General features: G+C 48.7%; 1 protein-coding gene across 2 annotated transcripts in view; it reads left to right on the top strand.

The window, feature by feature from the left end:
- Window positions 1–9773: 9773 nt before the first annotated feature.
- ADAD1 (adenosine deaminase domain containing 1) overlaps window positions 9774–26564 on the top strand; it is a 1085588-nt gene continuing 1068797 nt past the window's right edge. Inside the window, exon 1 of one of the 2 annotated variants that reach the window (XM_086962193.1) lies at window positions 9774–9907. The gene's annotated coding sequence lies outside the window, so the exon portion shown is untranslated. The remainder of the gene's footprint in view (window positions 9908–26564) is intronic. The other variant, XM_086962194.1, reaches the window with a different exon arrangement.

Below are 26564 nucleotides of genomic sequence, written 5' to 3'. Positions count from 1 at the left end.
CAGGGTGGGAGCCGGACCGTGTCCACAAACCACCGATAAAGACAGAGAGGCGACCCCCTCCATCCCGCCCTATGGATCCCCCGAAGCCCCGAGTCTGGAAACCGGAGACCCCCACCTCTACAGGGCCACAATGTTTCGAGTGTGGCAACTGGGGCCATATCGCCAGGTTTTGCCCCACCAAAAGACCTCCTGACGAGCCCATGGAAGTGGGGTACCTGCCCCGGGCTGTTCTCTACTCCGCGGAGATGGGGAGCACTTACAGAGTAAGTGTACAGGTGAACGGGTCCTCCATCCAGGCACTGCTAGATTCAGGCTGTAGGCAGTCCGTTATACAAACTAAACATGTAGCGAAGTCCCAGTACTTACCCCGTCAATCGGTAGCCATCCGATGCGTACACGGGGATGTCAAAACCTACCCTCTGGCTCAGATCCCCATATATCCCACGAAGGGCCCCCAGCAGATAATAAGGGTAGGAGCCCTTAATACCCTTCCCGAAGATTTAATCATAGGGACAGACAACCCCCGGTTCCTACAGTGGTTTAGACACAGCTTAATGAAATATGAGGTCCCCTCTATGTCCCCCAAACCAGCTCTTTTGTCTCCCGAGCCCTGGGTACTAGACAGGAGTTTTAAGTTTGCCCAAATCAACGACCCATCCCTGTTCAACGCTTGGGAACAGGCTCACCAGGATGTCGACAATCCCCAACCAAGGTATCCCCGTTTTGTTATCCACAATGACCTGCTGTACCGACAGGGAAAAGAGGAAGAAGAACAACAACTCCTGGTTCCCCTCTCCTTCCGGGAACAGATACTATTCTTTGCACATAGCCATCTCGTGGCCGGGCACATAGGAGCAGAGAAGACTACGCAAAATATATTGAGATATTTCTATTGGCCCGGCATCTAGAAAGACGCTAGCAGATATTGCCAGGAGTGCAGCTTGTGCCAGATGAAGAATATGACTAGACCACCAGCAGTGCCTTTACAGCCCCTTCCCATCATCGGCAAACCATTCGAGAGGGTCGGAATGGATATTATAGGCCCTTTACCCAAAACCAAGAAAGGATTCCAGTACGTGTTGGTGATTGTGGATTACGCCACGAGGTTTCCTGAGGCCTTTCCACTAACAGCCACTACTACCAGACAAGTCGCCGACAAGATGATCGAGTTATTTAGCAGAGTGGGGTTCCCCAAAGAAATCCTGACAGACCAGGGAACCCCCTTTGTATCCAGATTGATGAAAGAAGTATGTAAACATCTGGACGTCCATCAAATCAGAACCTCCGTATACCACCCCCAAACGGACGGGTTAGTGGAGAGATATAACCGCACCCTGAAGACCACCTTGAGAAAGATGATGGAAGTCAACGGCAACGAGTGGGATCAAATACTTCCTCTGGCTCTATATGTCATAAGGGGGCAACGGCAAAGCAGCATGGGAGTATCATCTTTTGAGCTTTTGTATGGAAGACAGCCCAGATAGTTGATGGAAATGACAAAGGACGCCTGGGAAAACGAGATTCCAGAAGAAACATCTTCCACATTGGAATATGCCCATAGTCTCAAATCCAAATTGGGGAAGTTGAGAGACTTGGCCTACACCCATCTGGAGGACAGTCAACGAAGACAAAAGAAAGCCTACGACAAAGGTAAAAAGTGGAGACAAATGAGGGAAGGGGATTGGGCTCTAGTACTCCTGCCCTCGTCCACACAGAAGTTTAAGGCCTCCTGGGTAGGACCCTATAAAGTGGTAGGGACGATAGGTAAAACCACCTACACCTTACAAATCGGCCTTCAGAAGACACAAGCCTACCATATCAATATGCTTAAGAAATGGCTAGGAACGCCCCCCACTGATGTACAGGTGGCCACCAGTACACCTAGAGAGAACCGCACAACGAGAGAGCAACTGATCATCAATGAGGATTTAACACCAAAGCGACGACCTAATACAGCTCCTACAACGACATGAGAGCCTGTTCTCGGATCAACCAGGTCGAACCACGATGGCGGAACATTGCATCAATACCATTCCCGGAAAAACCATACAGATGAAACCATACCGGGTACCAGAAGCACGGAGAGCAGCCATCCGGAAAGAAGTGAGAGTCATGTTAGACCTGGGAGTAATCAGACCTTCTACAAGTCAATGGTCAAGTCCCATCGTCATGATCCCCAAACCGGACGGCAGCAGGCGCTTCTGTATGGATTTTCGAGCGCTTAATGACATCTCTGAGTTCGATGCATACCCAATTCCCCGAGTCGACGAAATGATAGAAAAACTGGGGGAAGCACGATACATCACGACCCTGGATCTAACCAAGGGATATTGGCAGGTGCCCTTGAGGGAGGAAGATAAAAAGAAAACCGCCTTTAGTACCGACGCAGGGCACTACGAGTTTACTGTCCTCCCTTTCGGGTTACATGGGGCACCTGCCACTTTCCAGAGACTCATGAACACCGTTCTGGCCCCGGTCTCATCCATCGCAGCAGCCTATTTGGATGACATTGTAATACACAGTAAAACCTGGGAAGATCACCTGCAGCATATGCACCGTGTCTTTGTAGCATTGGAGAACGCCGGTCTTCGAGTCAACGCAAAGAAATCAAAGATCGCTTTCCAAAAAGTGAAATACCTTGGGTACATGCTGGGGCACGGCTTGATAGAGCCACAGATTGAGAAGGTGAGGGCCATTGCTGATACCCCTTTCCCGATCACACGAAAAGAGATGAGGGCGTTTTTAGGGTTAGTGGGCTATTACCGTAGGTTCATCCCTTCGTTTGCCGACATTGCAGCCCCCCTTACCGACGCCCTGCGTAATCCAGGTAAATCAAGTACCCCAATCCGCCCTAACTACCCCATGTTCACTGCCTTCCAACAGTTAAAACGCATCATCACCTCCACCCCAGTGTTAACATCCCCCGATTTCTCAGTCCCATTCATTCTACATACAGATGCCTCAGATTATGGGATTGGGGCGGTGTTGTCTCAAAAGGGGGAAGATGGACTAGAGCACCCCGTTGTATATGTGAGCCGTAAGCTTTTCCCAAGGGAGTTGAAATACGCTACCATTGAGAAGGAATGTTTGGCGGTCAGATGGGCAGTTGAGAAGCTATCTTATTATTTGGAGGGGCACCCGTTCGATCTGTACACAGACCATGCTCCCCTTTTGTGGATGGCCCGTAATAAATCAAATAATGCACGAGTAATGCGGTGGTTCCTGGCCTTGCAGCCCTACTCCTTTACCGTTAGACATAGAAAAGGAACGGAGAATGTGAGCGCGGACTACCTCTCTCGACATCCGCTCCCCGATTGGGAGCATCCTAGGGGGGAGGTGTGTAACGGGGTGTACAGGAGGTCCCCAGTCTTCGGATCGACGCCTCCGCCTCCAACTACCAGAATGCATCGGGACAGGAGGGACTCCGGGGATATGGACCACAATGTACTTTTACCCTACTCCCCTGTCTCTCTTCCCCCCCAACATGACGCCGTGCCGGGTATCGCTGATAAGGCTGTCGAGGACTGGCCCTTTAACTCATGGCAAGAGGCGGAGTGGGAGGAGTCGGCCTACTACTCGTTCCCGTCAAAAGGAGTCGCCCCCGAGACACAGGTGTGCTTGATCACCCGGAGGTCGGAGGAGGAAAGCGTTGAGAGGACAGAGTGTGAGGAGAATACGGAGACAGCAGGAGAAGACGGCGGGAGAAGCAGGAGATCGGAGGAAGGAGCGGAGAGTACGAGAGGCGGAGGACGAGAGCGGCGTGGAACATCAGAGGCCGGGGGAGAGACGGAGAGTAACCTACAGGAAGCAGAGTCGGCGTCTGCTACGGACGGAGAGAAGCCAGGAGGCCACCGTTCCCGCGAGCCGCCCAGCCACTCACCCAGGGGAGGTGCGTGGCTTTCACAGGTGCGTGACCAATTGCGGGGCTGGGTAGATCTTCGAGGTACATTAGGTACAAGACCACGGGAAGCCTAAAAGCCCAGGACCCTTACCCTGTGCACTCTCCCCTCCCACTCACGATAGTGCACCCTTGTATAATAGAGCACCGGTGATTTCCCTCACTCCCTTACCCTGAAATCGAGATATTGAACAGGAATCTCACACTTCCCTTGTTCTCTCTTTGCCTTCTGGGGAGAAAACCCTTCACTCGCAGCGACGGACTCGGAAGAGGAAGAACCACCCCCTCGAAGTCCCGAAGGGTTCCGAGAGAAGGAGAAGGTCCCCCGCCGAAGAAGCAGTAGAAGTAGATCCCCGCGGCGTGCGAACTCCATTCGGAAGAGTTGTACTGATCACTGGTTTACTGCAATAAAACCTTCTTTACCACGAGCTCGCCTGTTGCCCATATCTGCTCCTCTTCCGGCGCCCGGCGTAACAGGCCCTCTTGGCTAAGGGTGCCATCGAGTGCGTTCCTGGGCCAGAAGTAGGGTGTAGTTGTTACTCCCACTACTATCTGGTTCCTAAGAAGGACAAAGGGGGCATACGTCCTATCTTGGACCTGCGAAACGTCAACGGCTTCCTCCGTAAGGAGAAGTTCAAGAGGCTGACTTTGGCTCAGGTCTTAGCTGCCCTAGACCCTGCAGACTGTATGGTGGCGTTGGACTTGCAGGATGCTTATTTTCACATCCGTGTCCTGCCGGCCCACCGGCGCTACCTGCGGTTCACGGTAGGCCACGAGCACTTTCAGTATACCGTGCTCCCCTTCGGCCTTACCAGTATACCGTGCTCCCCTTCGGCCTTACCAGTGGTCCTCGGGTGTTCACAGTCGACCTCCTGCTGGGGTTCTCCATCAATGTGCTGAAGTCACACCTGTGTCCCTCTCAGAAGCTCCTCTTCATCGGAGCGGTTCTGGACTCAGCGCGGTTTTGGGTTTATCCTCCTCAACAGCGGGTTTTGGATATTCAGGCTCTGATTCCGATCTTTCAGCCTTTATCCCGAGTCTCGGTCAGGTTGACGCTGTGGCTTCTGGGACTGATGGCCTCCTGCATCCTTCTGGTGCATCACGCCCGGTGGCAGATGTGGGCTCTGCAGTGGGACCTGAAGTTACAGTGGGCCCAGCATCAAGGCAACCTGTCCGACCACGTCCTGATCTCGGAGGGCACTGCAAGACAGTTGCAGTGGTAGCTCACGGATTGCGATTGGGTCAGTGGCAGATCCCTCTCCCTACCCCAACCGGAGAATGTAGTCGTGACGGATGCGTCCCTCCTGGGCTGGGGGGGCCACATGGAAGAGGTGGAGATCAGAGGCCTCTGGTCTCCAGCGGAGTCCCGGCTCCATATCAACCTTCTGGAGTTGCGGACGATCCGACTTGCACTGAAAGCATTCCTCCCCTCTGTCCGGGGGAGTGTAGTGCAGGTGTTCACGGACAACACCACCGCCATGTGGTACTCCAACAAACAGGGCGGGGTGGGGTTGTGGACCCTGTGGCAGGAGGCTCTACGCCTCTGACAATGGCTGGAACATCAGGGCGTGACCTGGTGGTTCAACACCTAGCAGGTGCCCTGAACGACAGGGCGGACGAACACAGCCGTCGGTGCATGATGGATCACGAATGGCGTCTGAACTCGGACGTGCCGCAAGGTCTCTTTCAGCAGTGGGGAGAGCCTTGGTTAGATCTATTCGCCACAGAAGAGAATGCGCAATGTCATCAGTTCTGTGCGTTGGAATTTCCAAGGAGGCACTCGCTCGGAGACGCTTTTCATCGCGAGTGGAGTTGCGGTCTGTTGTACGCCTTTCCGCCTATACCACTTCTGCCCAGAGTGCTGAAGAAGATCAGGCGCGACTGGGCCCAAGTCATCCTGGTGACTCGGACTGGGCATGAAGATACTGGTATCCCGAGCTACTCAGCATGTCATTCGATCCCCCGATTCGTCTGCCTCTTCAGGAGGATCTTCTGTCGCAGTAGCAGGGGGCGGTCCTCCACCCGAACCTGTCCAGTCTCCACCTCCATGCATGGAGTTTGAGCGGCGACAGTAACGGCCATTTGACTTGACTCCTGAAGTCTGTGATGTGATTCTGGCAGCCAGACGTACCTCCACAAAATCGGTATACGCCTGCAGGTGGAACAAATTTGTGGCATGGTGCACAGCAAAGGCTGTGGATCCTCTTTCTGCCCCCCTTTCGGAGGTTCTACTCTTTCTTCTTTCTCTTGCCCAGCAGGGCTCTGCTCTGGGCACTATCAAGGGCTACCTCTCTGCCATTGCAGCCTTTTTAAGGCTACGTGATCAGCCTTCTGTTTTCAAGTCCCCTGTTGTAAATAGGTTCTTGAAGGGCATCACTCACATGTTTCCTCCTATTCCTTTCGTGATGCCTCAGTGGGACTTGAACCTTGTTCTTACTTATTTGATGTGCGCTCCTTTCGAGCCACTTCACAATTGCCCTCTTCGTCTTCTCACTCTTAAGACTGCCTTCCTGGTTGCCATCACCTCTGCCAGGAGAGTGAGTGAGCTCCAGGCTCTTTCTTCCAAACCTCCTTTCCTTTCTGTCCATCCGGACAAAGTTGTCTTGAGAACTCGTCCCTCTTTCCTGCCCAAGGTAGTCACAGCCTTCCACATCGGGCAGACCATCACTTCTTTCCGCCTCCGCGTCCCTCGAAAGAGGAAGAGAGGCTCCACTGTCTGGACCCAAAACGTGCGCTCTCATTCTATCTGGACCGCACACACCAGTTCCAGGTGGACGACCAGCTCTTTGTTGGTTACGTGGGCGCTAAGAAGGGACGGGCGGTGCACAAACAGACCATCTCTCGGTGGGTCATATGGTGCATCATGGTATGCTACTCTTTGGCTAAAAAGAAGCCTCCTGTTGGGCTGAGGGCCCATTCCACTCAGGCCACAGCGACTACTACTGCCCTGGGTAGGGGAGTGCCCTTGCAGGACATCTGTCAGGCAGCTACGTGGGCCTCGCTGCACGCGTTTGCTAGAAACTACTGGCTGGACAGCCAAGTCCGGAGAGATGGCTTTTTCGGCCGTTCCGTTCTCCAGGACTTTCTGGTGTGATCTTGGTTCGCAGACCCACCACCGGGGTTGGTATTGCTGAGGTATCTATTCTAAGGTAAGGAATCAAACACTAACCTGTTTCTTTCAGATGTACAAGTTACTTACCTTCGGTATCGATATATCTGTAAGAACCAGTAGTTAGTGTTTGATTCCTTACCGCCCCACCCATTCTCCCTGTTCTGCGAACCGATATCTAGGGTTAAGGTATCTCCCTTTAAGGGCCCTAGTTTCATGGCACCAGTGTCGGTCTCTGGCATGGCTCTGCGTTCCTAAGTGCTCCGACAACGTCATCCCGGCGATCTCGACGTCGACGACAGACACGAAGCCGCAGATGACGCCTACCGACGCGCAGGGGTACTGCTACGCAAAACTTTGCGGATCCAGTCTGACGCCTAGGGATATTCTAAGGTAAGGAATCCAACACTAACTACTGTTTCGTACAGATATATCGTTACCGGAGGTAAGTAACTTGTGCATCAGGGGCCACTTAGAATTTTTTTACAATTATTCTATTATAAAATGTTTTAATAACTCTAGACTTATTTAAACATTGCAATTAAGTTCTATTACCGTTTTAAAAATGCAATCAAAAACATGATTGCCAAACATATTATTCTATTCAGGCAGGCCTTACTAATGTGTAAAAGTATCCACAGTGTGATTATTAGAAATAGGGGTAGGTGTTTTGAAGAATATTCAGAGTCCTTTTTCTTTTGGCACATACTCCCAGCTAGGATATATAAATGACAAAAGATGCTAGTGATGGCCCATTACAGAGCAGCTTTTTGGTGCTCATTTTTTTCTGCTTAAAACAAAGCACTGTTTTCAACATAATACTTCTTTTGGCCAGAGCTTGGCGCTCCCCTAAGATCACTGCGGTAGGGTATTAAACTGCCAAAAATGAAATGCTGATTGTCTGTTACCATACATACCAATTGAGCCCTATTCAGGCAGATTGCTCAACAAAACGAATTCCCACCTGCCGCATTTAGGTCAACTACTGTTCTCTCGCCTTGCCTATGCAGACAACATCGTCCTTTTAAGTTTAACTAAAGTTGGTCTGACCAGAATATTAACCTAACTCTCCGAATTTTTGTCAGTGAACAAATTAGAAATCAACATATCTAAAACAAAATCAATGCTTATTAGCAACCGTCTAGCCCCACACCATAACATTTGGCTAGAAGGCAAACTTATGGAGAACGCATCCAGCTACAACCAAAAGACACACAATTGATGGACGGAATGCAGAACAAATCAAAACATTCACCCCCAGTCAAGAGATCTGGGTTAAATCTATCATTATTTTGGTCACCATGCCACCCCAGTTTAGACCTGTCCATATGCAAATCAGTCTTAACCTTGTGCCTCAATGGAAACAGTCCAGACCAAACCTGGCAGTTCTGGCTGGACTGTTCCCATTGGGCACAGGGTCAATACTGATTTGCATATGGCTGGGTTCAAACTGGAATGGTATGGTGAGCAAAAAAAGGCCCAGAGCTCTGAACAAGGGTGAATGTATGACATTGTTCTGCATTCTGTCCATCAATTGTTCTTGCACTTTTTTAAGGAGAGCCTTCCTGGACAGAGGAATAAGAACCTGCAGGTCTGCCATCATTAGAGAACTAGATCCATCCGACCCCCAAATTAACTGTAAATTGATAAAGTTCCTCCGTGCACACAATCAAGCTGTGAAAGCTAAGGCCATTTTATAAGGTTAACTCAGTGGGGGAGAAACGTCATTACCACCTCTATTTGTTAAATCATCATTGTATGGAAAAGAAGACTGTACAATTGATTATCACTTATAGTTGATCCAACGCGTTGGACTCTCTTTAGGGGTATCAGGATATAGAGAAGTATAAATGTTTTAAATACACCTGGATAGAAAGTAAATAATTAGCTTGGTATTGGAAATTTTGAGTTTTAACATAAATGCACTTTATTTGTATTTTTTTAATATGCAGAACTTGCAAAATTGAGGAAGTCAGAAAGTTTTATACAAGTCACTCATGTATGATAGGTTGATTTTAAAACTGAATTCATTTCCATTTGCAGTTTTTAAACACTGCTAATGCTGAAATGATCTTAAACTTTTGAGTGTAAGTTAATTTATCTATGCAAAATTGTTACGGTTTTAACTAACTAAACTATAAAATTCTTCTTCATTCTTCCAACTATTTTTTTAAAAAAATCTCCCACTTGCCTGCTCTAAAATGTTGGCATGTATGAAAAAGTTCCCTAAAAGTGAGCAGTGGAAAGATAGAAGCTAGCCAACCACAGGGCAGGTAAAGAGAATATGCTCAGGGGAGAGTAATCAAAGAAATCACCGAAGCACACATAGAAGTCCACAAAGATGAAATTATGCAGTCAACGAAGAAGGCTAGGCTAGCAATGGACAGCCGTTAGGGCCCTTTACGATGTTTATAACCCCACAATAAGTATTTTACATCAGAACCGAGCTCCTCCGGTAGATTCAACCTAAAACCGAGCAAGTGTTTTCTGACCTTCACTACGATAGTTCCGATATCCGACATACGACATACATTCACTAGCAGAGTCGGCACTATCTTCCATTTCGGCTACTTACGTGTTTTATTTACTTCGTGGGACCCGCCCACAAGTGCAATTTAAGAGAATAAACGCGGCGTCGGGCGCTTTGAGCTCTTCGTACGTGCGTGCTTCCTTGCGCGGCCCCGCCCACTGCGCAACGTTCTGAGTTCAGACGTCTCAGAGAAGAGCATCGTCAGGTAGTGCTAGTAGTTGGGCCCCAGCTGCAGAATATAAATGTAAATCATATTATCCAGAAGGATATCGAGGATCCATTTGCCAGCGGAATTGAGTAAAAACTTGCATCGAGACCGCTTATTCCTTGCAGGCGGCCGTAACGGAGTGGACGAGTTTAAATAATAATCGTAAGGCTCGCTTCATCCATGTAATTGTATATGTTTTAATTTCATATTTCCAACAAGATTGAGGGTGGGGTTTTCGGATTGCTGTGCCTGCCTCGTGCATTCGTAGCTCCTCTTCACTGTGTTAGGAATGTTGTAGGGCAGACGGGGTGCAGTCACATGGCCGACCTACACTTCGAGGCCCTAGAAAGGGGCAGTCATAGAGTATGACTTTATCATGCGACTGGACGAATTACCTTGCGTTAGTTTACGTTGAATTTAAAGAACCCTCCAGATTGTGGACACAACCCGAAAAAAAACACAATCTCCCTAAAGGGATTGGCTATCACTTTGAGCGATGTTTTACTTTAATTTGATACAATGCTCTGCCTCACTGTTAATAATTGTGTTGTTATTTATCATTCATGTACTGATTTATTCCATATCTAGTTATGTCAAGGGCCCAGAGGTTTATGGGATTGCAGTACTGATGAATTTATGTTTAAATAATCGCTTTTGTCTGAAAAATGATTTTGAGATGGTGCGGATCTAGGTCACCGAGTCTAATAAAAGAGAGTACATGTACCACAAGGAGTGAGACTAATTCTAATTAGTAAGATTTTATGGGGCGCTGATACGCCAGCGTGCTCTCAGTGAAATCCTCTGTTGAAGCTTGACTGGCTTTTTTCATACAGGGGTGCTGTCAATGTTTAGTGAAAATGCAAAGGTATAATTTAATTTCAGTACTTAAAATGAACACTAGTGATCTGAAAAGTTGGAATCATGTCGAGAAGTGTTGGTACGGTGTACTTATTTGTTGACTCTTTAGTGAGTTTTTATCTGACCGTTCCTAGGGCAGTCTCATAAATCTCACACGTTTGGTAGGATGCGTTCCTTCCTGAGTTTTTGCGATTTTCAGTTACTTTTTTCACCCCAAAATGCCCTTCCTTCCAATTCCAGTAAATGGTTGTTAACGTGAGGTGTGGTGTCAGTGCGACTTTAACAGGCTTGTTAATGCATCGGTTTGGCCTATATAATAAATAAAGAGCTGTTTTCATAATCATCGTCTAGGACAGAGGTCAACTTTTGTAGGTTGAGCCCCCCCAGCTCAATATTTTTTGATGTTGCCCCCCCCCCCAAACACCTGACAGAAATTTCTGGAATCTGGTACACTGCATAATTGTCCGATGCACGCATATCCTGGGCCATATCCAGCAAATAATGTTCAACACAATAAGAGCGTTTAGTTAAGTGCAGGCTTGTGGGTGGGTGTGCTGAAATGACAGATTATTACACCGCTCAAAACACCATTTTCCTAGATAAAATGTGCGCAAATAGATGCTCTGTTTTACACATGAGATTGATTGGTAACACCACCAGCATAAATGTGATGGGTGTGCCTGTTTTTCGCCACCGAGACGGTCAATCTGTGGATGGATTTTTGCTACTGCCATTCTCAGGTTGTGCTCCACATCCAGGGGCAGATTTACAAGGAAGTGCCGCAGCGTGGCACCGCAAGCCATTTGGTTGCGCCACGCTACGGCACTTTCGAAGCACAGGATGCAACATATTTACAACAATATAACGCATCTCTGTGCTTCCCCCCGTGCACTAGCGCCCAAACTGCAGCCATGCGCTGGCTTAGGCATCCTTGCACCATGGTGCAAGGATGCCTGCGTCGTGGGGAGATTGTTAAGGTTTTTGGGTGCCCTGGGCCAAAACTATTTTGGGGGCCCCTGTTTAGTACAGCTTAGAGTCTAAATGTGTGTGTTTCAGCTCTGCCATACCCTCTTTAGCCAGGCTACTAACGGTGTACAGACAATATAGTTGAAATTATAAAAGCGTCTACATCTAATATTCATAGATAGTGATGTGTGTTTTCACTGTTGTAACAAAGCAGCAGCCCACTAATTTTTCAGCCAATAATATCTGTGATATCCTCCAATTTCTCATATGTAAGGACCCGCTTGGATTTAAAATAAACTTTTTTATGGTTGTTGCTTGAAACAAACACATTTCTCTTCAAATAGTAATAGACTCCTTATATCAATCGCATTAAAAAGAAATGAAACAAAACGCTATTTACAAGAATCTGTTTAGGAATTATTCCAGGCCATCAGGGCAAAAACAGAGCTGTCTATCAAGGGGCCCCCTGGATGACTGGTAAGGTAAGTTTATTATGCATAGTTAATTAAAACCAGTGCAAAAACATTTTACAAAATAGTCTTAAAATGTCATAAAAGTAATTTGTTCGTTATAATCTTTTTAAAATAAACATACAGTAAAAGATCCTGTGTAATTGTCAAAAAGTGTTTTTCTGATGCCAGGGCAGCGAGCGCCCTTGCTTCCTGATGACCGCCTACTTTTTGCCTGTGTCGATGATCGCCGATCTTGGAAGTTTTAACAGTCTTTGCTCGATCATCGCGAGGAACTTGACATATCTGCAGTTCAGTTTGGTGTTTGCAGGATCCAAGCAGGCGAGCACCGCTTGCCTTCTAGTGCTAGTCCCTATCTGCTTAAACTGGTCCTTTAGGAGCTGTTGGCGGGCTTGCTGAAGCTCTTTGCAGAGACAAGTCATGTGGAGGATGTCGCCCTTCTCTAGGTTGCAGAGCGGACAGGCTTCGTGGCCGTTACTCCTGAGCCATGGTGGAAGATGCTCTCTGCTGGGCAAAATCCCTAGTCTGTGTTTCAGGAACCTCAATTTTATGGCTTTTGGATAGCCCTGACTAAAATATGGTTGTGGTGTCAGGGATTTGTACGAATTGAGTGTCCTCCATGCATGATTTCTTTTTGCGAAGGCGGCCTTGTCCTCTAGTAAGGAAAGAGATTTAACGTTTTTCCAGACTAGTTTTTTGAACAGGTTATGCCCGAGTTGCATGTCCCAGATCGCAGATAGTTTGGTGGCCCCCAATGCTGCCTGCAGTAAGTTCTTGCCTGAGATACGTCCCTGCTTTGTATATCTTGCCATATCAGCGAATTTAGTGTGTCAGTAGCGGCAGAGCAGAGTTTGTGGCAGCAAATGATGTAGGCTCCCTGTCTTCCGAGATCTTGTTTTTGCAAGCCAAACTCCAACCTTATTTGGGCGGGCGAGGTGTAGGACGGGAGCGAGAACATTGTTCTATAGGCTTTTACCTGGATAGAATCCAGATTTTTAGAGTCTCTTCCTCGTAGTGCCTTGCTGCCGTAGGAGATCGAGGGGAGTAGTTTAGCCTGAATAACTTTCAAGTAAGGGGTCCGAGTTGGCCCCATCAGTTGGTTAGCTAAATTTTTCAACGTAACGGCGATCAAAGACCCTCTCCTTCTTGTTTCCTGCTTCTGCTGTGTAAATGTGCCCTCTCTGTCAAAAGTGACTCCCAGGTTTTTGTACTTGAATGCTGGCTCAATTCTTTGGCCGCCCAGGGTCCAGAGCTTCTGTTGTTTATTGTTGGTGTTAATTGACATGGTGCGTGTCTTGCTCAAGTTTATTTTTAGGTTGTTTTCCGTTGCGTAACTGTGCATTTGGATCAGAAGCCGCTGAAGGGCGATGTAGGTGTGACCGAGTAATATGACGTCTTCAGCGTACAAAAGATTACTCAGTTTTCCCTCCCATCCTCGGGGAGTAGGAGTTACATGTGTCGAGTAGGCTTGGTAGATCCGCCATGAACAGATGAAACAATAATGGGGCAAGCACGCACCCTTGCTTGAGGCCTTTGGTGGTACGAACTTTGGATGACAAATGGGTGCCGCTTCCTAGCTTCACCTGCACCCAGATATCAGAGTGGAGAAGCTTCAGCATGTTTAGAATCTGCTGCGAAATGCCCCATTGTGCTAATTTCTCCCAAAGTCTGCCTCTCTCGATGTTGTCAAATGCTGCACTGAAATCGATGTAGCATAGGTGCAGCAGCAGTTTTTTGGTTTTTGCTGCATCAATAATTAGTGAGATAGCCAGAATGTTGGTTGCTGTTCCTGTATTTTTCCGGAAGCCGGTCTGGTTCAGAGGTATGATCTGGTTTGATTCCGCCCATAGCACAATCTCCTTTAAGATGCTTCCCGCGAAATATTTCACCTCATTGTCGAGGAGGGCTACTAGGCGATAGTTGTTAGGGTCCGTTTTGTCACCTTTATTGTATATGGGGACAATCGTCGACCCCCCTCCAAGATTCTGGGATTCTATTTAGGAGTTAATTTCCATGAAAAACCGTTGCATGATGATCGCCCATTCTGTGTTTTTTTTCCCTTAAACGGGGATTGAGGCATGCCGTTGGGTCCTGGAGCTCCTTCTTTCCTGCCCTTGCAAATCTTTGTTATTAAGGCTGTCTGCTGCGAAGCTGATGTATCCTAGTTGTTTTCGGGTAGGCCTTGTTCTCTCTGAGTCAGTAGCACCGGCCTAAACGTTGTAGAGTCTGGCTCTGTGTTGGTGATTTTTTGTGCTCCTGCATGTTCCGGAGGGTCATTAAAGTGGCTGGAGAGATAGTTGATCCATGACTCTTCCACAATGTGAGATCCTAGGTCTTTGTGCTGTGGGTGCAGGATCCTGTTCACTGATTGCCAGAAGTGGGCACTATTGTTGCTTTTGGTATCGCATAGTAGTTTTGCCCTGGCCTCATTTTCAGCGTCTTTTTTTTATATTCCATTTTGTGCGATTGAGCTCAGCCCTTTGATTTTTCAGCGCAGCTCGAAGGTGGACGTTTTTGGGGGCTGATCTTAGCTTCCGTAAGGTCAGGTTAACTGATCTTTTTTTGTATCCTTAGTTGTGCTCTCGGTCCTCTCTTTAAGTTGGTTTTACTTCTCTCTTTATAGCAGTAACTTTTGGGGCGGTCTTAGTTGTCAGTTCTTTTAGCAGTAATCCTGTATATTGCTCCCAGTGGGAGATATGCCCAGCTGCATTTGGTTTTTGTGCATTATATAGTTGAAGAGCAGTTTCGGCCAGAGTAGTTGAGTTGGCTGGCGTACATTTGATCCTTTTTTGATTAATGGAGTAAATCGCCCCAAGCGTTTTGTCTGGCCTAATTGCAGTTGGCGTCTTTGATGTCATGTGGCATTCCTGGGGACGATGGTCGCTTTCACCCTTATCCCCCATTCTGAACCCCAGGATGTGTTGGAATAATGCCAGACTGGCAAAGGTATAGTCCAGGGTGGAGCTAGCTGTATATGAATAGAAGGTTTCTACTGGAGGAGAGTCAGTCATAAATCTTCCATTTAGTGCCCGGAGAATTTGATGTTCTAGGTCTTGGAGTAGACCGTTGTTTTGATGCTTTTTCTCTTGTTTAGAGGGGCACTTTGTGATGGTATAGTGTCGATTTTGTTTAGAGCCAAAGCCTCTTCTTCTATTGATGAACCAAGTAAGTTTTGGTTTAAGTCCCTGTCAGGAGGAAGAGTGGCTTTTCCATCTGAGTGGCATACTCCGCCAATTGATTGGAGATTTTGATGGAATCTTTAACTCTGTGTTTGGGGTGGACATATGCGTTGACAAGGCATATCGCTGTAATTTTATCTTTACTGTTAAGGTTGTAGGTGAGTCCATAAGGACTGCCAAAGGTATTGTAGTAGTGGATACATATGTGGCCAAGGCTCCTGACTGGTGGCTAAATCTATTAGTTCTGACCGCTGCTGTTTAAATAGCAAGTGAAGCCCGTGATATGTTGTGAGGTTGTAAGCCAGGTTTCTTGCAGCATTATTATATCAAAGAGAGAGATATACTTTTGGAAGTCTAGGTCGTCCATTTTTGAGGTTAGGCCGTTTATGTTCCAAGGACAAATGCCTATAGTTGGTGCCCTTTCCCTTTTTCCATCTCTAATTTGTTGGTGGCGTCCAGCCTCTTCAGGACGTATGAAGATAGTTCGGGACAGTGTTTCCCTTGTTGGTGGTCGATTTTTGGTAAGGTGCCCCCCTTACACTAACTTCTGCCCGACCCCGGGGGCTGCGTATGTTCCTCTTTGGTGAACTTCCTCGCAAGGGCTTAGTAGTGGTGAAGGTGCGGGTCTGATGGACCTTTAGAACTGGGCTTTGCCTGTACGTTGGGAACGCTAGCTTGGAGCCAGCTGCCACAGTCTGCCTTTCTGTTGATCGCTGCCATGGGGCTGTTCTCTCTAGGTTTGGGCGAGCTTCCCAGGGCACCCCTGAGAATACTGGAGGTGTTTACCTGTTGTGTCTCTGATTCTGGTCTTATCCTCCTCAGGAGTGGCGAGGGATAAGCTGGTCTATGTAAGGGGACCAGCTTAATGCCCCAGTTCTTGAATTTCTCTGCTTCCGCTAAGATGGAATATACAACATTACTAGAGGACCAAGTTGTCTTGGTCGCCTCCGGGCTGTTTTGGTTAGCAGCGGGTAAAAATTCTACAGAGATTAAGTCCTTGCTACTTATCCCTCCCAGGTTGGGAATGCAATCCATTAGTCTAAGAATGTTACGATTTAGCAGGTCCTGCTGCCCTTGTGATGTGTATTCCGGGTGAAAAACCAAGAACTCCGTTGTTTGTTGTGTACTTCCTTCCACCTGCTGTTTTGTTGGTGTATGATGTGCTTGAACTAGTGAACCATGATATGGTTCAGCTTCGTGTAGTGCCAGGTGAGTGCCTTCGCCTGGCGTATTGGCGGTATGTGTTATTGCTTTAGTTGGGGTAGTTTGCTTTAATATTGTTCGTGTTTCGTATGGCCATTTTACCTGTGAGTACTCAGTTTGGCTAGGAGCAGAATGAATGATCGTGGTATGTGTCTCTTATTGGATCTTCATGATTTGAGCTTAGCGTTGAGACAATAGTTCTTTTCGTGCCCCCCTCCTGTGTGGTAGGTTGCTTGCTTGCGGCTATTATTGATGTTTCTTGGTTGGTCGTCTCATCGGGTATTTCCCTTTGGAGGGGGGGGCTCCTTGTTTAGAGGTGCTAGGTCTCCCGCTTGCCCTTCGGAGATACACTCTTGCTTGTTCTTAGTGCTGTTATGCTGTGTAGATGGTTTAGTCTTTGTTGCCTCGTCTCTGTGTGCGTCCGTTTGTTCAGTTTGGTCTCTTGCCGATGGATCTTGGGACCTTTGCCCTTCTTGGTCCGGCAAGCTGCTGTTTGATTTTTGCTGCTGGATGGAGGCACTGGGCACGTGGTTTTCCCAGTCTGTAAAGTGGGCATTGTTTGTGTTAACCAAAGATTTTTCCTTTGGGCCAAAGAAGATGGGGAAATATTTTGTTGTAGCTATTTGAGGTTTTTGATTGATTCTTTTTCTTTTTTTTGTTGACGCCGTTGTTTGGCTTTAAATTTTTACGGGAACTCCAGTCCCGTCTGAGTTGTCTCCTCATTTGCAGGGACATGTTGGACGGTTAGCTTTGTTCCGAATGTTTTGCTCGTGGAATGTCCATCTTCGGTTTTGTTTGGACCCGTTTCTTTTAATGCATTTTCTCTGTAGATTCCGTAAATCACCTATTAAGTCGGTTAGCATTGAGGGCAGTGTGGCTAATTTATCCACTGCCTGGCTGCAATTGCAGCTCAGGTAGGTGCTTGTTTGTGCTCTCATTATCAGGTTATTCAGGTTGCCCAGCTTATCATCGATGCCGGCTGTAAAAACTGCCAGTGTATTAAGAAGGATAAGTTGTAACTCCATTTTTTCTGATTGATATTGCAGGGTGTCTACTGCTAGCTGGATTGTGTTTAGCAGTGAGTTCCAGGTTCCGGTGTTGTGTTCCTTCCCCAGCTCTATCTCATTAGAGATGTTAATGGAGTTGGTGTTGTTGGCTACCAGAGGTGGTTCTAGGGAGTGGGGCTCTTTGTGATCTGGTGTATAGGTTGCTAGCATGTCTTCCCATTCTTGTGTATTAAGGTAATTGCCCTGCCTTCAGTTTTCCGGCTAGAGTTGTGAGGGCTTGCTGCCTCCCTGCCCGAGGTGCTTGTTACTAAGCCATAGGTTTCCGGGTCTGTGAGTGGTGGAGCACATCCAGCCGTTGAATGAGACTTGATGGGTGTGCTGCGGCTGTGGCTCATAGATTGTGTGCCCGGCGCCGGACTAGGTTGTGTTTCCTTGGGGAGAGCCGATATTAGTGTCTGTAAACAGACCCCCGGAAGCACTTTCGGTTGAACGACTGTCTGGTTTATCGGCTAGTTTTGGTGCCAAAATAGTTTTTGCATTGGTTTTAAGATCTTCCAGTGGGGACCGCAGGACATTCCCCCGACTGCATATAGCCTGGCCAGCTGGGTAGGCAGGTGATAATTGCAGATTGGAAGTTAAATCGTGAAGCGTTCCCCCTGCTATGAGATGTCCTGAGGTGTGCTGCTGATCCTATGCTTTGAGATGCCACATTGGTGAGGGTCTGCCGTTGGATTTTCTAAGGACGAGGGGCTTGTGGTCATTTCGAGCAATGGTGGTGGCGTGCATATTGGTCTCAGTAGCGAGGGGAGCAGTGGGGTTTGGAAACCATGCAGATGTTTATTGCTCGAAAAAATGTCTGAGCCTGGATCCTCCCCCACGCTCTCCTGCTAGATTCTTTGATTGACATCACCTGCATCGCAGCTGAAGCCCTTTGCACCGAGTATTCTTGACTGCGCCTGGTATCGTTGCCATTGACAAAAGTTATCGCGTTCTGAAGCTCTTACTCGCGCAGCCCTTTGAGTACTTTATTTCCCATAATTGAATTGTGCTTGTTGTACTTTAATTATCTGCATCTCGCTCTGTGCCTCATTGCCTGTGAAGTTAACCGCGTTTTTCATAATTTCAGCATTAGCGCTTTGAAGTTGATTGTCGCTTGGCGCTTTTGAAACCTGGTTGTTCAATTTTGTTTGGCGCTCTGTGTTCATAACGTGCACTTCATTGCTGTGTTGTGCTTTCAAAGTTGGTTGTTTTTGAGTGGCGCTTTGGCAGAGGTATTGTGCTGGAGTTGAGAGCCTTTGGCTGCCTGTTGACGAGCATTGTGCTGTGCCCTCGCTGCTGCTTTTACTTTCATTTTTGCACTCCATTTTGTGTTTTCCTCTCCCCTGACCCGCCTCTCTGATCCCGCCTCCCAGCTGACCCTCCCACGCTCCGCCCCCTCCACCAACCATTTAAGCCAGATGGTCCCACGCGCAGCATCCACGCGCTACGTCCACGCCGAAGGTGCGCCAAAGGTAAGCCCGTCTACGCCCGTCCGCGCCTGGACCGCGCCCAGTGCCAGACCCCTGGTTCCTTTATTATCCCGCCCACTCGCATCACTTACGATGCCGCCACCCTCTTAGCCCTTAACTCCCGCCGCTCCCCTAACTGCGTCCAAGCCGCTCCTGGACACACCCATGGTCCCTTCTCATGCTTCTCCTGCAAGTTCGACGGCTCTAATACCAACTCCTCATCCTCCAACGTGCCACAAAGACCCAACACCAACCACCTAAAATGCATCCTGCTCAACACCCGCTCAATCCACAGACATGCCATCGACCTTTGGAATCTTCTACACACCACCGCACCGGACGTCGCGTTCTTAACAGAAACATGGATGAATGCCTCATCAGCCCCAGACATCACCATTGCCATCCCTGAAGGATACAAGATTATCCGCAAGGACCGCGTCAAGCATACAGGAGGTGGCATCGCCATCGTCCACAAGAATTCCATCCACATCACCACCAGCTCAGATGACAACCTCGCCAGCGCCGAGCACCTTCACTTCCAGATCCACACCGATCCCAAAACCACACTCAGAGGCACCCTTCTCTACCGGCCCCCGGGTCCCCGGGCGCAATTCAATGACGATATCGCTGATTTCATCACCACACAAGCCCTCCCCTCCGAGGACTACATCTTAGTGGGAGACCTCAACTTTCACCTGGAAAAGAGCAATGACAACAGCACCACCACCCTTCTGGACAACCTCGCAAACCTTGGACTTAAACAACTTGTCACGTCCCCCACCCACATTGCAGGTCACACACTCGACCCTATCTTCACCTCCAGCAACTACGTCTCTTTCAGCCACACCACTGCTCTTCACTGGACGGACCACAGCTGCGTTCACTTTTTCTTCAATAAGCCCACAATTCACCACCACCCTCAACCCACCCTACGTAGAAATTGGAACAAAATCACCATCAACCAGATCTCTGCATCGCTCCTCCAAACCCCTCCTGTCCACTCCTCAAACCCCGACCAAGCAGCCATTAACCTCACCCAATGGCTATCCAAAAGCGCTGACATCCTAGCACCGTTGAAAAAACACCATAACAAACTAAACAGCAAGAAGGCCTCCTGGTTCAACGATGATCTTAAGAAATCCAAGAAACTCTGCCGCTCCCTCGAGAAAGCATGGAAAAAAGACCCTAACTCCAACACCAGAGACGCCTTCAAAAATGCCACCCGCATACACCACCAACTAATCCGGTCCGCCAAGAAAGCCGCCTTCAAAGACCGTCTAGATAACAACGCCCACAATAGCAAGGAGTTATTCAACATTGTCAAAGAATTTACCAACCCATCAGCAAACTCCAATGACATCACCCCCTCTCAAGCCCTCTGCGACTCCCTAGCTTCATTCTTCTACAACAAAATTGCAGACATCCACAACAGCTTCGACAACCGACCCGAAGACCTACCCACCCATTCTTCTGCAGGACCTTCTCCCCCCTTGAACATCCTTAACATCTGGAACCCAATCTCCACTGAGGACACCATCCGTCTGATGAACTCCATCCATTCAGGATCCTCAACTGACCCATGCCCTCACCACATCTTCAACAAAGCAGACTCCATCATAGCACCACACCTCCGAGACGTCATCAACTGCTCCCTCAACTCCGCCACCTTCCCGGAAAGCTGGAAACACGCAGAACTCAGCGTCCTTCTGAAAAAACCCACAGCTGACCCCACCGAACTCAAAAACTACCGACCCATATCGCTCCTTCCTTTCCCAGCCAAAGTCATCGAGAAAGCTGTCAACAACCAGCTCGCCGCCTTCCTCAAAGCCAACAAATCCCTCGACTCCTCACAGTCCGGCTTCCGAGCCAAACACAGCACTGAGACCGCACTCATCGCAGCCACAGACGACATTCGAACTCTACTGGACAATGGAGACACAGTCGCCCTCCTCCTCCTCCTCGACCTCTCCGCAGCCTTCGACACAGTCTGTCATAGCACCCTATTACAGCGCCTCAGTAACATCGGAATCCAAGGAAAAGCACTGAATTGGATCACCTCCTTCCTCACCGGTAGAACTCAGAGAGTCAGGCTCCCTCCTTTCAATTCAGAGGCCTCTGAAGTCATCTGCGGCGTGCCGCAAGGATCATCACTCAGCCCCACCCTCTTCAACGTATACATGAGCCCCCTCGCAGTCATCGTTCGCCAACACAATCTCAACATCATCTACTAGGCTGATGACACCCAACTGATCCTCTCACTCACCAAAGACCCTAACACCGCCAAAAACAACTTACACGAAGGAATGAAAGAAGTAGCCGAGTGGATGAAGCACAGCCGTCTGAAACTGAATTCAGACAAAACAGAAGTCCTTATCTTAGGAACCTCCCCCTCCGCCTGGGATGACTCTTGGTGGCCAGAAGCCCTTGGAAAAGCACCCATCTCGACGGACCACGCACGGAACTTGGGCGTCATCCTGGACTCCTCACTCTCAATGACCAGACAAGTCAACGCTGTCTCTTCATCCTGCTTCAACATTCTTCGCATGCTTAAAAAAACTTTTCGCTGGATCCCCACCGAAACTAGAAAAACGGTCACTCACGCACTTGTTACGAGTCGCCTGGACTACGGAAACACTCTATACGCCGGTTCCACCGCAAAACTCCAGAAAAAACTCCAACGCATCCAGAACGCCTCAGCCAGGCTCATACTTGATATCCCACGTAAAGAACACATCACGGGTCACCTGAAAAGCCTCCACTGGCTTCCTGTGAATAAGAGAATTACCTTCCGCCTACTAACCCACGCACACAAAGCGCTTTACGATCTCAGACCCGATTGCCTCAACACACGAATGTCTTTCTACTCCCCCTCCCGTCAACTACGTTCCTCCAACCAAGCCCTGGCCACTGTTCCCCGCATCAACAAAGCCACCATGGGAGGTAGATCCTTCTCCTACCTGGCAGCCAAAACCTGGAACTCTCTCCCCACTCACCTTCGGCTTACTCAGAACCACCTAGCATTCAGAAAGCAACTTAAAACTTGGATATTCGACAAGTAATTTTCCCCTTCCTCAAGCGCCTTGAGACCCTATGGGTATGTAGTGCGCTATATAAATTTCTGACTTGACTTGACTTGACTTTGAATATATCTTGGGTTGGTAGAGCTTTTTTGCAGTTTGTGGTTCTCTTGCTGAGGTCTCTTGGATCATGGCCGATGGCGATCCCTGCTCTGTTTTGATATAATTCGGCTCCGATGCCTGCTCGGTTGTGGTAAAATTCGGCTCCTTGCCGGTGGGTGGGCTTAGGTTTGTTTTCTTCTTGTTTCCTTTCACGTTTCCCGTTTTTGCCTTTGATTTTGGTTTTGGCTCCGACTCCGGGGACCCCCTGACCCTTCCTGAACTCATGCCGTTGTCCGAGGATGCTTCAAGAGGTGATCCTTCCCAGAATAGAGCCCGAATAAACTTGGAGCTTCTCCTGTGTTGACCTCTGTTTCCCGGCTCTCCGACTCTCCGGCTCTGGCTCTTCAATTGGTATCCTCTCTCACTGGGGCGGGTGTCGCCTTTCTTTCTCGCTTCCCGGGAAGGAGCAGGGGGAGAAGCTAGGCAGCTCGTGCACAACCGAGCGTGCTAAGCTGGGCTGAGCTGAGTCCGCGGGCCCGCCGTGCCGTGCTGCTCTGCCTTATTTCGGCGCTGAGGACTCTTGCGGCTCCTGCCACGTTCACAAACGCTCCCCGCACAGCGGCGCTCAGGAGATCCCCCGTGGGTCCCGCCACATCGGCAAACACTTGTGGCACAGCCAGCCGCGCTCAGAGGATCTCCTGCCGTACTAGCAGCACTCGCAGCTTAGCCGCGTGCAGGGAGCCCCTCCTCTGCCGATCTGTCTGTCTCTCTGGTCGCCTGGCACTTCCCCACGCCGGTAAGCCCGAAAGCCGGTTCACCCCACCGGCAGGCGAAAGTCAGCAGGCGTCTGGCAGCGCACAGGTGAACTCTGCAACACCTGCGGCGGCGGTACCTCTGGCGTCTGTTGTCACTACCGTTCAGTGGGAAGTGTGACTAAAATCCTGACAAGAAAACAGCCAGTGAGGGGAAGAAGTCTGCATTAGCACTAGATGACTGGATTGCAGTGCATGTAAATGTGCCCTTGTAATTTAGGATGAAAACCTTGATGGGGCACGACATGCCCATACTTGTGTACAGGTGCGCAACTAGATTCAAACTTCGGGTGGGGGCCAGTACTTGTTGCACACAGTGCAGCGGTCTGTTTTGGTGCCCCCCTCCCACATTTCCTCCTTCTCCATAATTCCCTCACTACCACTCACCAACGATGCACCTCATCTCTCTTCCTTTTGTTATAGCGCTACTCATTGTTTACTCGCACTCCGTTCTGTGATCTGCACGGTACACATTCTATGGAGCAGGTACATTAACCCTCTGCACTGTGTGGGTGGCAGGAGTGCTCAAGTGAGTGCACGGTGAGCCATGCAACAGTTTGCGAGTAAGGTAAGAGGAGTGATTGCAGGGTGGGCAAGGTGACCATATGAATTTGGGTGCAGATATAAGTGCAGAGTGGTACGAATGAATGTATGGTTAGTGGTGGGCTTATTTGAGTGAGATTGCAGATTGAGCAGTGAGGGGGACAGGTGAGTGAAGTGTCACATTTTAGCGCAGGTTGAGTAGTGTGCTTGTGTGACTGCAGGGTGAGGTACAGGGTGAACAGTGCAAGTGCATTGTGAGTGCAGTGGTCACTGTGAGTGCAGGGTAAGCGGGTGAATGGTGTGAGTGCAGGGTGACCGTGAAAGTGAAGGGCGAGAATGAGGAGCAAGTTTTTTGATTGCAAGGTGCATTCCCAGACACTTGAAGTAACTCAGAATGTTATTGACACCAGCATAGGGTTTCAAATGTGGTAAACTATTGCTAATATGGAGGTATGCAGGGATCAGGGTGGAGGGAATTAATAATGTGGTGATCCTGCAACAAACTCCCAGTCTTGTGATTTAGAGTTGCCAGCTCATTATTTTGATGTCCCAAGAGCTGTATTGTCAGTACTTGTCCATGCATACTTTGAACAGCAAATATAAATAGAAATAACTTTTACTTGTGTTCTATGGCTGCCTGAATAATCTATGGCTGATAATAAAAGGGACCATGATTCTTTATTTATAGACAAGCAATTTGCAGTCTGTTTCAAAGAACACATAGCTGGCTGGCATTTTGCGCCTGCCTGCCTGTGTAGTTTTAAAAGAAACTTTGTCTCCTTTATGGGAAGAGCTAACCCTCCCAGGAGCAGTTCTGCCAAGTACCACACATCAGGCGGTAGACTAACTCATTTCAGTGAGGTGGTTCGCATCACCATACTGAAATGCGAAGTCAAGCATATAAGCACCTATGCCTGTCAAGCACTGTGGCCCGAATGGTGTGACTGTTAGAATAACACTTTTGGTAGTGGCACGGACAACAGGCAGCCCGCGCTGCTTGGCAGGCTTCTTGGGGGCTGGGCTCTGAGCTGACTGCTTGCTACAATGTTGCAACTGGTTGAGAATCAGCACCCCAATGCTGCAAACTTTCACTTTTCGATTTGCAAGTCATCAGGATCGAGGCTGCCTCCCGTGGCGCGAGCGGGCAGCAGCTGAAGAATTCATTAAGGGCTGCATTGCTGTTGATGACCTCTGCTGCCAGCATGATAATAAATACCCCTGGCCAACAAGCGACCATCCCAGCCAGGCTTACCACCGCCTGGGCGGCGGCGCAGTCTCTCAGAATGCGGTTGCCGAGACCCCTCACTGAGCAGCTGAGCCGGCCCGAGAGAGTCTGATGCAGGTGGGCTGTCACAACAAAGAGAGGGGAGCTAGGTAGAAGGTGTTGCGTGAAATGCAGCTGCTCTCGAGCTGCAATTTCATTTCAAGTAAGCGTGTGCCTAAAGCTGGAGTTAGATGGGGGCGTAAAATAAGAGTACTTGCTGGTCATAAAATTTCAATTTATCTGTGCTCTCGGCTTGCCTTCTGACCTATTCCAAGTTCCACACACACACGAGTCACACCCACACTTGCAGCCGCAAACAGATTTGTACATAGCGGCCAGCAGTGACACACACACACACAAATCATGCATGGCATGACACCTTTCTCAGGCCGGCTGGTTTAAGCGGATTTTTCTATGCTGGCCTAAACGTTCACTTGATACTGTTTTACTAATGCCACTACACCTGATCTTCATCTTCCACATAATTGCCCACTGGCTCGAGGCTGCCGGCTTTGACCAAGTGTGTGCCTCACAGGGCCTTAGGCTGCCTTGCCCAAAAACCTGGGGTACGTGCTGCAGTCTGCCGCCATTACTTTTCATTTCACCTTGGGCCTGCCACCAGCTCCAAATATCTTTTTACTCTGGCGATGATAGACCATTAAATCCATCGCTCACGAGAGGCTGGTGGGTGTCTCTTAAAGGTGGTGCCTATGTTTGTGAGGCGGCTGGTAGCTAGAAATATGCGTGTGGTACATGTATGCTAACTAAACTGATTTGAAGTGCATCAAAACTATGCAATTTAATGGAGCATGCAGGAGTTTATTCTGTACATGAACTAATTCATGCTGGGCAGGCTCAGGTTGAACGGGCCATTCCTTGAAGCATTTGGAAACAAGTGTATTAAGTGTTGAGAGAGATGTGTTTATAAAATTATAAAAACTACAGTTCCCTAGCTGCATGTTATGCCAAAGACTTCTCTGCAAAAACCACATGTGATTGACAAAATGCAGAACAATGTCACACATTCACCCCAGTACAGAGATCTGGGCCTAAATCCATCGTTTTTTTTGCAATCCACACCACCCCAGTTCAGACATGGCCATATGCAAATCAGTCCGACACTGTGCTTAATGGGAATAGTCCAGCCCGAACTGCCAAGCCATGCCTTCCCTGGACCAGAAACAAGCTTCCGAGGACCGGTTTCTGGCATTCCAGCCATCTTCAGCCCGGCTTGCTTGAATCCAGTGGTGTGGAGTGTATGGGACTCACGTCTGAGCATACCCATCCCACTCGGGGTGACAAATGGAAAAACCACAGGTGATGGACACCTGTTGTTTTTTGCTTTTGTCACCCCGAGTGAGACGGGTATGCTCAGACGTGAGTCCCGTGCTTTCCATGCCACCGGAATCAAGCTATCCAGGCTGATGAGGGCTGAAAGCCCGAAACCGGTCCTTGGATGCTAGTTTCCAGTCCAGGGAGGACCTGGCTTGGCAGTTCGGGCTGGACTGTTCCCATGGGGCACAGGGTCAAGACTGATTTGCATATGGCTGTGTTCAAACTGGAATGGCATGGTGAGCAAAAAAACGATGGATTTAGGCCCAGATCTCTGTACTGGGGTGAATGTGTGACATTGTTCTGCATTCTGTCCATCAGCTGTTGTTTTTTGCATAAGACTTCTCTGCGCCTCAGCCTGGGGCATAATGCATTTCTGGTACTTGGCAGCAGTTTTAAGATTTTCTTGTTGCACAAATTTAATTTAATATGTTTTCCTAGTCTTCATGGCTTGATTTTGTTCACGAGAAAGTGTCACTCATACGAGTTGAAATGTCACTAATAATTACCCTGAAATTATGAAAATGTCACACGTAGCAACCTGACACCTTGGCAGCT

This window comes from Lissotriton vulgaris, chromosome 3_1 (genome assembly GCF_964263255.1).
Source record: "Lissotriton vulgaris chromosome 3_1, aLisVul1.2, whole genome shotgun sequence".
NCBI classification, from domain to species: Eukaryota; Metazoa; Chordata; class Amphibia; order Caudata; family Salamandridae; genus Lissotriton; species Lissotriton vulgaris.
The sequence above is the reverse complement of the archived record's forward strand: the minus strand, read 5'-3'. Positions and strand labels throughout refer to the sequence as shown.